At 44.4% G+C, this 10,201-nt stretch overlaps 2 pseudogenes; both read right to left on the bottom strand.

Annotated features, from left to right (window-relative positions):
• Window positions 1–264: 264 nt before the first annotated feature.
• On the bottom strand, window positions 265–837 carry LOC133752735 (AP-3 complex subunit sigma-1-like; annotated as a pseudogene).
• Window positions 838–8,282: 7,445 nt separating this feature from the next.
• Window positions 8,283–9,027, bottom strand: LOC133753714 (sperm-associated antigen 7-like; annotated as a pseudogene).
• Window positions 9,028–10,201: the final 1,174 nt, after the last annotated feature.

The raw sequence follows: 10,201 nt of genomic DNA, 5'->3' as shown, positions 1-10,201 counted from the left end.
TAATGCTATAACTAGTACTTCAACAGTATTTTTTTTCACTTTGTGTTGCTATATGGGGCAAACCGTTGAAATCGTTACCTAATATATACTAAACTGATCTTCTGTATATAAAGAGAATTGAAAATGAATCTTGATGTGAATGGAAGGGGAGAGGGAGCGGGAAAGGGGAGGGTTGTGGGTGGGAGGGAAGTTTTGGGAGGGGGAAGCCATTGTAACCCATAAGCTGTACTTTGGAAATGTATATTCATTAAATAAAAGTTTAATTTAAAAAAAAGAGGGCAGGTTTAGCACTTTCACACTAATGTCACCATGGTTAATATTTCTTGGGATTTCAGGAAGATTCACATTCTTTACAGTTGATACAACACAGGCTAGGGCTCCCTCTAAGCCTCAGATTTGTCCAGTTTATTCTGTGCATCAATTTGTGTAACAATCTCATTCATGTTGGTCTCTTAACACTATTTCTCCCATCACCATTTCTGCACGAAAATTGTGAACCTTGTCTATGAAGAAATTAAATCCAGTTCATGGACATTTTCAAAACACTTGTCTGATGTTTCCATGACTACTTGAATTAGATCTAAAATGCCAAGTTCACTTTCCGAAGACTCCACAGAGAAGACACACTAGAACGTGTGTAATGTCTAGAAATCAGTTTGTTGTCAGATCGTCCAATTAATAATTCTCCTTCATAGGAAATTATATTTTCATCTCCCTTAGATACCAAATGCGAAGTCCCCCCAAGGATTTGCTATTCCGTATCATCACTGTGGGGCTGCAGAACTTGGAGAGTCTCAGCTTCCCGTGATTGTTAAAGATGAGGATCACCTTGCTCATGGCTGGGCCAGGCTAGGTGCACAGGGCGGGCGCTGGGGGCTGGGACCGAGGTGGGCATGCAAGCTTCACTTTAGGATCTCACTGGCAACCCCTCGCCACCCATCCCCTGCCACATTCGATTGAGTGCTCCCAAGCCATGGGGTGGGGCCCAAGTGGGCTATTACTTTCTTAAAGCATAATTGATTGATAAATATAAAGAAAAAAGAACAATGTCATGTATGGACCATTTATGAGCATTCTCATGAACTGATTATGAATAATTCCATTGTGTATACCTCAAGCCCACAAAGAAAGAATTTGAATAAAATATAAGAAGATACCATCTACCAAAGTGTCAAAACCTGAAGTGTTTAAGAACTTTTCCAAAAACAATACAACCACTATAAAGATATTTAAACATTAATAATTGTCACAGGATATGTTCTGTATAAATTGAGAAGCATTCAATGTACTTAGAGTGGATGACCTAAAATTACAAAGATGCCAATTCCCCCCACATTAATTTAGGAAGTCAATATAATCTGAATAACAATTCTAATCTTTTAAAGAACCTGATAAATTTGTAAACTTTATACAGAAGAATAAGGGTAAACTAGTAGCTAAGTTTACCTCAAAACAGAAGAATAAACAGCAGCTTGCCCCACCAGATGCTCAGATACACTAAAGAGAGTTAACTAAACGTGTAGTACTGGCATTCAAACAACACAAACCAAAAAATCCAGAAATACAAATACACTAATGCTGCTGGATAGTTTAGAGACAAAATCATGTACATTTGAGTTCAACGTATTATAAAGGTTTCATCACTAATCACTGGGAAAAATTAATTCTTTAGTAGAAAGTTTGGGGAAAATTGGCTCACTCTAACAATAGAAGTGGAGCTGGTGTTGCAGCACAGTGGATTGAGTCACTTCCGATCCAGTTTCTTGCTAATGTACCTTGGAAAGACAGTGGCTGATCTTCCAAGTATATGAGCACTTGCCACCTCTGCGGGAGACTCAGATGGAGGTCCAGGCTCCTAGCTTCTGCCTGGCCCAGCCATGCCAGTTGTAGACATTTGGGAAGTGAACCAAATGTCTACATTGGAAGATATCCTCTCTCTCTCTCTCTCTCTCTCTCTCTCTCGCTCCCTCCCTCCCTCCCTCCCTCCCTCTCTTCCCCCTGCATCCTCGTCTCAGCAGATAGAAGATCTTTCTCTCTCTCTTTCTCTCTCTCCTTCTTCCTCTCTCTCCCTCGATCTGTCACTCTGCCTTTCACGTAAACAAATATTTTTAAAAATGAAAGCAAAGCTGCTTTTACTATCAAACATCACATACATTATGCAATTCAGGTGTATTAGATTCATAAATGTGAAGAGTAATCTGTTTTTAAGAAGAAAATAGGAGAATACTTTGTGATACACAAATGGTAAAGGACTTGTTTTAGTCCACATCATGACAAAAACAACTAATATGTTTAATTACATAAGAGTCAAGGATTTCAAAATCATGTATAAAGTTAATAGGCTGATGAAAAATCAGTAGAGGATATTTCCAGTGTTCAAAAGCAACAAGGAAGTAATTCTAAAATATGCCAGAAGTTGCAAATCAATAAGAAAATAATTGGAATCTTGATATAAAAATGGGTAAAACATATAATCAGGCAGTTTATAGAGAAGAGTAAATACGAAGATGAAGAACATTTGAAGAGATGCTTGAATTTATTAATAATCAGAAAATTACAAATTGAATTAACAATGAGAAGATTTCTTCTCCGATTAAGAGAAAATAAATAATTCAAACCAACACTTTTCCTAAGGACCGCTAAAAATGCTCAGCAAAGTAAGAGAAAAAATCCATTTTCTTAAAGATAGAAAGAGCTTGGCCGGTGCCACGGCTCACTAGGCTAATCCTCTGCCTGTGGCGCTGGCACCCTGGGGTTCTAATTCCGGTTGGGGCGCTGGATTCTGTCCCTGTTGCTCCTCTTCCAGTTCATCTCTCTGCTGTGGCCCGGGAGGGCAGTGGAGGATGGCCCAGATGCTTGGGCCCTGCACCCGCATGGGAGACCAGGAGGAAGCTCCTGGTTCCTGGCTTTGGATTGGCATAGTGCGCTGGCCATAGCGGCCATTTGGGGGGTAAACCAATAGAAGGAAGACCTTTTTCTCTGTCACTCTCTCTCTCACTGACTAACTCTGCCTGCCAAAAAAAAAAAAAAAAGAAAAGAAAGAGCTTACAAGATGGTAAGAAATTACCAGGTCAAAATCTAAGAGAAAAGAAAAAGGGCTTTTACCTTGAGGGCATTGGCTAATTCCACGTAAACAAATGCCAACCTGAGCACCCTTGTTTAGTTAAGAGACAAAAGTCAAAGCCCAGGGTCCCCTAAGATCTAACAAGCCTCTCCTAATGTTCAAAGCACTTCATCTGCAGGGGTGTTAAAAGAGAAACTTTGGGGCAGTAGCTGTGGCATAGTGGGTAATGCTGTTGCCTGCAGTGCCAGCATCCCATATGGGTGCTGATTTGAGTCCCAGCTGCTCCACTTCCTACCCAGCTCTCTGCTATGGCCTGGGAAAGCAGTGGAAGATGACCCAAGTCCTTGGACCCCTGCACCCACATGGGAGACCTGGAAGAAGCTCCTGGCTCCTGGCTTAGGATCGACACAGCTCTGGCCGTTATGGCCATCTGGGGAGTGAACCAATGGATGGAAGACCTCTCTCTCTCTCTTTCTGCCTCTGCCTCTCTATAAAAATACTCTGCCTTTCACATAAATAACTCTTTAGAGAGAGAGAGGGAGAGAGAGACGCTTTGTGGCACAAAGGGTTAAACTGCCGCTTAGATACCAGCATCCCATATTGGCTCACTTCTGATCCATCACCCTGCTTATGCACCTGGAAAAGCAGTGGAGGATGGCCAAAGTACTTGGATCCCTGCACCCACATGAGAGACCTGAACGGAGTCCCAGGCTCCTGGCTTTTGGCCTGGCCATTGCAGCCATCTGGGGAGTGAACCAGGGATGGAAGATCTCTCTGTCTCTCCCTCCCCTATCACTGTGCCCTTCAAATAAAATTAAAATAAATCTTTTTTTAAAAGATAAACTTCAGCGCTTTAAAATATGAGAGTTTATTTGAACAATGCACTAGGAATAAGGGAGGAGGTTCAAGGGCTCCTCCTATGCAGCAACAAGGTTTCTTTCTTAAGGTGAATGACGCAAGGCAAAGAAAATACTTGATTGGTTAACATGAAGCAGTAGCCTTATTTGGATCATTCGAGAGAAAAGTCCCTAGTTAGAAAATGCTTGGTGATTATTGATTAGTTTCATTCTCCTAGAAGATAACTTTTGTGCCCTGAGTGGGTTTCCATTTGCTTGTATAGGAGCCCAAAGCCCTGGAGCTGCCTTACTCTAACGGCCTCTGGATTCATGATTTTAACAAGGAAAACATAAAGGAGAAATAAACCCACTCCTCCATTGGGTCTACAGCCTGCTTTATACCATCTGATTGGCCTAGCATCACCAACTCTTGAAATTCAATCGAAGCAATCCCAGACTGGTGGTACCCCCAGGCACCAGACAGAAGCAAATAAAATACCTCTCTGGAAGAATACTGTGTTTTCCTAAACCTCAACTTACAAGCATTTCCACAAATATACCACATAATCATGGATAATCATGCACACAACAAAAACGTTAGACATACATGCAGCAACAATAGCCAACATAGATAGAGCCACACAAAAAAATCCTCTGGATATTGTAACTATTAAACACAGGCCATAAAACAACTATGCTCTCAATGTCCAAAGAAATAGAAACCAGACTTGGAATTTTTATCAGAAAATTGGCAACTAAAAGGTTATATAGCCACTAACAGAAACAACAGATGAATTCTTCCATAACCTGGGAATGGGAAAAACTTTTCAAACTGTACTCTCAAAATCCAGTAGCAATTAGGGGAAAGACTGATCATTTTTACTAGCAGAAACAAAGAATTATGTTTGGCGAAAGAAAAAAGCAAAACAAAGGACAAATAAAAAAAATACAAACTGGAGAAACAATTAAAAAAACTTAATTATCTGGGGTCCACGCTGTGGTGTAGTGGGTAAAGCTTCTGCCTGCAATGCCAGCATCCCATACGGGTGCAGATTTGAGTCCCAGCTGCTCCTCTTCTGATCTAGCTCTTTGCTATGGCCTGGGAAAGCAGTGGAAAATGGCCCATGGGAGACCAGGGGAAGAATCTGCTAGCTCCTGGCTTAGAATCAGCCCCGCTCTGGCTGTTGAGGCCTTCTGGGGAGTGCACCAGTGGATGGAATACCTCTCTCTCTGTGTCTCTCCCTCTTTCTATTTATAACTGTGCCTTTTTCAAATAAATAAATAAATATTAAAAACAAAAAACAGGGGCCGGTGCTGTGGCGCAGCGGGTTAACACCCTGGCCTGTAATGCCAGCATCCCATATGGGTGCCGGTTCTAGTCCCAGCTGCTCCTCTTCCGATCCAGCTCTCTGCTAATGGCCTGGGAAAGCAGTAGAAGATGGCCCAAGTCCTTGGGCCCCTGCACCCACATGGGAGACCTGAAAGAAGCTCCTGGCTCCTGGCTTTGGCCTGGCCCAGCTCCAGCCATTGTGGCCATCTGGGGAGTGAACCATCAGATGGAAGACCTCTCTCTCTCTCTCTGCCTCTCCTTTCTCTGTGTAACTCTGCCTTTCAAATAAATCTTAAAAAAAAAAACAAAAGTTAGCTATCAGGGGGAAGTGTATTAATAAGAAGATGGCACTTAGGCCATCCTCCATTGCTTTCCCAGGCCATAAGTGGTGAGCTGGATAGGAAGAGGAGAAGCCAGGCTCGAACCTGCACTCATATGGCATGCCAGCACTGCAGGCAGAGGCTTAGCCTACTACGTCACAGTGTGGACCTCAGATAGTTAAGTTTTTAAATTGTTTCTCCAGTTTGTCTTTTTTTTTTTTTTTTTTCATTTCATATGTCCTTTATTTTGCAGCATCGGCCCTGGTAAATGTAAATAGTAGGATCTACATGAGTAAGTTAAAGCTCACTGTAAACTTTTAACTTCATTGTATATTTGAAAGTGTTTCCGTAAAATAAATGTTAAGAAAAAAAGACCTTCTAGGCCGGCGCCGTGGCTCACTAGGCTAATCCTCCGCCTTGCGGCGCCGGCACACTGGGTTCTAGTCCCGGTTGGGGTGCCGATCCTGTCCCGGTTGCCCCTCTTCCAGGCCAGCTCTCTGCTGTGGCCAGGGAGTGCAGTGGAGGATGGCCCAAGTCCTTGGGCCCTGCACCCGCATGGGAGACCAGGAGAAGCACCTGGCTCCTGCCATCGCATCAGCGTGGTGCGCCGGCCGCAGCGTGCCTACCGCGGCGGCCATTGGAGGGTGAACCAATGGCAAAGGAAGACCTTTCTCTCTGTCTCTCTCTCACTGTCCACTCTGCCTGTCAAAAAAAAAAAAAGACCTTCTAAAACACAGAAGGGAAAGGTCAACGTTACAGAAAATGAACAGGCAAAATCAGGAGCGTTCGAATAAAAACAAATGTGAATTATCCTTAACTATATGAAAAGATGCCCTACCTCACTCAAAATACAAGAATAAAAGAAATACACATCAAAGCCACACTGGAATATAATTCCCTAGCTATCTGACTGGGAAAAGTCCAAACATGAGGTTACAGACTTTATTGGTGAAGCAGTAGGAAAACAGGTACTCTCAAATATTGCTGGTCACAATATAAGATGCTACAACTGTGATGGGGAGAAATTTGACAAGATGAAACAAAACTACGTGTGCACAAGAGTACCTCAAATGGGGTGGGAGTGGTGAAACAGTGGTTTAAGCTGCTGCTTGGTTGTGGAGGTCCCATGGCCCCTGGCAATAAGGAAGCCCCTAGCGAAAATCCCCAGCAATAAGGAAAACACCAGTGATGGAAAATCCCCGAGCCAGCGGCAGTCTGCCTCAGATCTGTATCCCCCAGATTATAATCCACGCTGCTGTGGTTGTCAGCTGCCAGCTGTCCTGCTCACCCGGGGCTGCTCCCTTGCAGCCTATGACAGCAGATGCCAACCTCGAGGTGTCCAGCTAGCCATGCTACTCCCTTGCAGCACACAGCAACAGCCAGCTAGCCACGAACTATTCTTGACTACCTGTTGCTCCCTTGAGGCACATTTAGTAAATTTAACTCTGCTCACACTCTCTCGGACTACTGGTGAATTCCTTCATCACCTGTAACACCGGCCTCCATCAGTCGCTTCCCACAACATTTGGGACACCTATATCATATTAGAGTGCCAGTTTGAGACCTGCTTATTCAACTTCCTGTCCGGATTCTGCTGGATGCACCCTGGGAGGCAGCAGATGATGGCTCAAGTGGTTGGGCCTCTGCCATCCACCTGGATGGAGATCTGGGCTCATGGATTTGGCCTGACCCATCTTGGCTGTTGTGGGCATTTGGGGAGTGAAATCAGTGGATGAGAGTTTCTCTCTCTCTCTCTCTCTGTAGATTAAAATAAACAAAGTATTTAAAAAGTTTGTGGGGGGCTGGCGCTGTTGCATAACAAGTTAAGCCATCGCCTGCAGTGTGGCCATCCAATAAGAGCACAGGTACGAGTCCCAGTTGTTCCACTTCCAATCAGCTCCCTGATAATGTGCCTGGGAAAGTAGCACATATAAGTTTTTCACAATACATATTTCTCAAGAATGTTTTAAAGATTCATTGTATGCCTGGGTTATAAAAAAATTTTTGCACCCAAACAAGTTTCTTTCAATTCTATTTTCCATGAACTTTTTGTGCCTTCATATTTAGTATTTTGTTCCATAATCCTAGTTCTAAGAATATATCACAAATAAACACTAAAGAAGTATGAAAAGATATGTATAAGGCATAAAGACTGTAAAAACATGAACATCCAAAAATATGGCATAGGTTGAGTTTAACTATGTTATATCCAATGAATATATCCATTGAATGAACTGAGGAAAGGATAAGGGATATCCTCATTTGCCACTGTAAAATGATTTCTAGGATATATGGGTTTTTTGGGGGGTGTCAAACAGTGTTTATTTACTTTTTCACTTTATTTTTTATTTGTATGTATCTCATAAATACAACATTAGGACGTAGTAATCCTTCCCACCACACCTGCCCTCCCACCCACTCCCCTCCCAACAGTATTTATTGAATGTAAAATAACCTCAGCCCCAAAGGGAAGAAAATAATACAGATTAAATACCCACATGTGTATTCGCTCTCTCTCTCTCTCTCTCTCTCTCTCACACACACACACACACACCACATCACAGACATATGCAAGCTTCAACTGCAACAAATTAAACACCTGCTCCCCCCACGCCAGTGGTGCAGAGGTGAGGGCTCTAGGATGGATTCTAACTACAGCAGCCTTATCCCTCTCTGTCCCCCATCCTGCCCCAGGGGTCTAAGGGAGCTGGGTGGGGTGCCTAGGAGGTAGGTCACAACTCTTCCTCATTCTGCTCCAGGGGCTTCTTGGCTTGGGCTCTCATCCATGGCCTTTTCAATGCCGTGCGTGTGCCTCTTGTTGGCCTGTGGCATGTGGGCCGCCTCCTTGGCTGCTCCCTTGCCAATGAGCTGGCTGTACTTGTCTTTGTAGCCACTGCCAGGGTTCACCACCACAGGTCCCCACTGAACCGCCTCTTCCTCCCCCTCCCACTGGGCCAGCTCCTTCAGCTTCTTCTTATCCTCCACTTTCTGGAGATCCCATTCCTCCGTGCAGCAGTAGGAGTCCAGCTCTTCGTCTGAGGGTGCAGACTCCTTTTTGAAGATCATGGCATAGCAACTGTCATCATCTTCCCTGCAGGAGAAGGACGTCAGGCCAGCCACTTCCACCACATTTTGTGGTGTGCTCCTCTCTATCTTGCTCATTGGCTGAGACTTTTTCTTGCTTTGCCCACTGTCTTGGATGAAATCTGACAGCTCTTTCTCCATCCTTTTATGAAACTCCTGTTTCTGTTGTTTCTCTTGCTCTTGTAGTTTCTTTAGGTGGGCAGCCTGCTCTGGGGTTGGGAAATGGCAGCGTGAGGCCAGGGCTGGAAGCATGGGTGGGGAGGGTGTCAGGCTTCAAAGAAGTCTGATGTCCTCTGGGAGGTGTCAGGCCCTGGCCTTGCACCAGGTTTCCTGGTCTTCAAGGCTGAGTGGCTTCTACATGGACCTCAGGATGGAGCCCAGTAGGTCTGCCATCTTGGTAGGATACGTTTTTAATTAGAAAAAGGAAGATGTGAAAAAGTGTGCATGGTATGCTACAATTTTTTAAAGATTTATTTATTGGGGGCTGGCGCCGTGGTGCACTAGGTTAATCCTCTGTCTGCGGTGCCGGCATCCCATATGGGCGCCGGTTCTAGTCCCGGTTGCTCCTCTTCTAATCCAGCTCTCTGCTGTGGCCTGGGAAAGCAGTAGAAGATGGCCCAGGTGCTTGGGCCCCTGCACCTGCCTGGGAGACCAGGAAAAAGCACCTGGCTCCTGGCTTCGGATCAGCGCAGCTCCATCCATTGAGGTCATTTGGGGAGTGAACCAACGGAAGGAAGACCTTTCTCTCTGTCTCTCTCTCTCACTTTCTGTAATTCTGTCAAATAAATAAATAAATAATCTTAAAAAAAGATTTATTTATTTATTTACATTAGAAGTAGAGTTATAGATAGTGAGAGGGAGAGACAGAGAGAGAGAGGTCTTCCATCCGCTGGTTCACTCCCCAATTGACTGCAATGGCCTGTGCTGCGCCGATTCGAAGCCAGGAGCCAGGAGCTTCTTCCGGATCTCCCTTGTGGGTGCAGGGGCCCAAGGACTTGGGCCATGTTCCACTGTTTTCCCAGGCAATACCAGAGAGCTGGATAGGAAGAAGAACAGCCAGGACTCGAACCAGCGTCCATATGGGATGACTGTGCTGCAGGAGGAGGCTTAACCCACTAAAGCCACAGCACCGGCCTCAGTATGCTATAATTCATTGGTGATAGGAAAGTATAAAGATAAGGAGTTAATCAGAAATTAAGGAGTCAATCAGAGATCACAAAAAGCTGGGGACTGGTGCTGTGGCACAGCAAGTTAAATCAAGGCCTATGACACCAGCATCCTATATTGAAGTGCTGTTTCAAGTCCTAGCTACTCTGGTTTTGAACCAGTTCCTTGCTAATACGCCTGGGAAACCAACAGAAGATGGCTCAAGTACTTGGTTGCTGCCATCCACATGGAAAATCAGAATGGAGTTCCTGGTTCCTGGCTCCAGCAGGGTCCAATCCATCAGTTGTGAGCAGTTGGGAGTGTACCAGAGGCAGGAAGATGTCTTTCTCTCTCTGCCTTGCCTTCTCTGTATGTCCTTAAAATAAATAAGTAAATAAAGCTGTTTTTTAAAAAAGAAAAA

This window comes from Lepus europaeus, chromosome X (assembly GCF_033115175.1).
Source record: "Lepus europaeus isolate LE1 chromosome X, mLepTim1.pri, whole genome shotgun sequence".
NCBI lineage: Eukaryota > Metazoa > Chordata > Mammalia > Lagomorpha > Leporidae > Lepus > Lepus europaeus.
The sequence above is the reverse complement of the archived record's forward strand: the minus strand, read 5'-3'. Positions and strand labels throughout refer to the sequence as shown.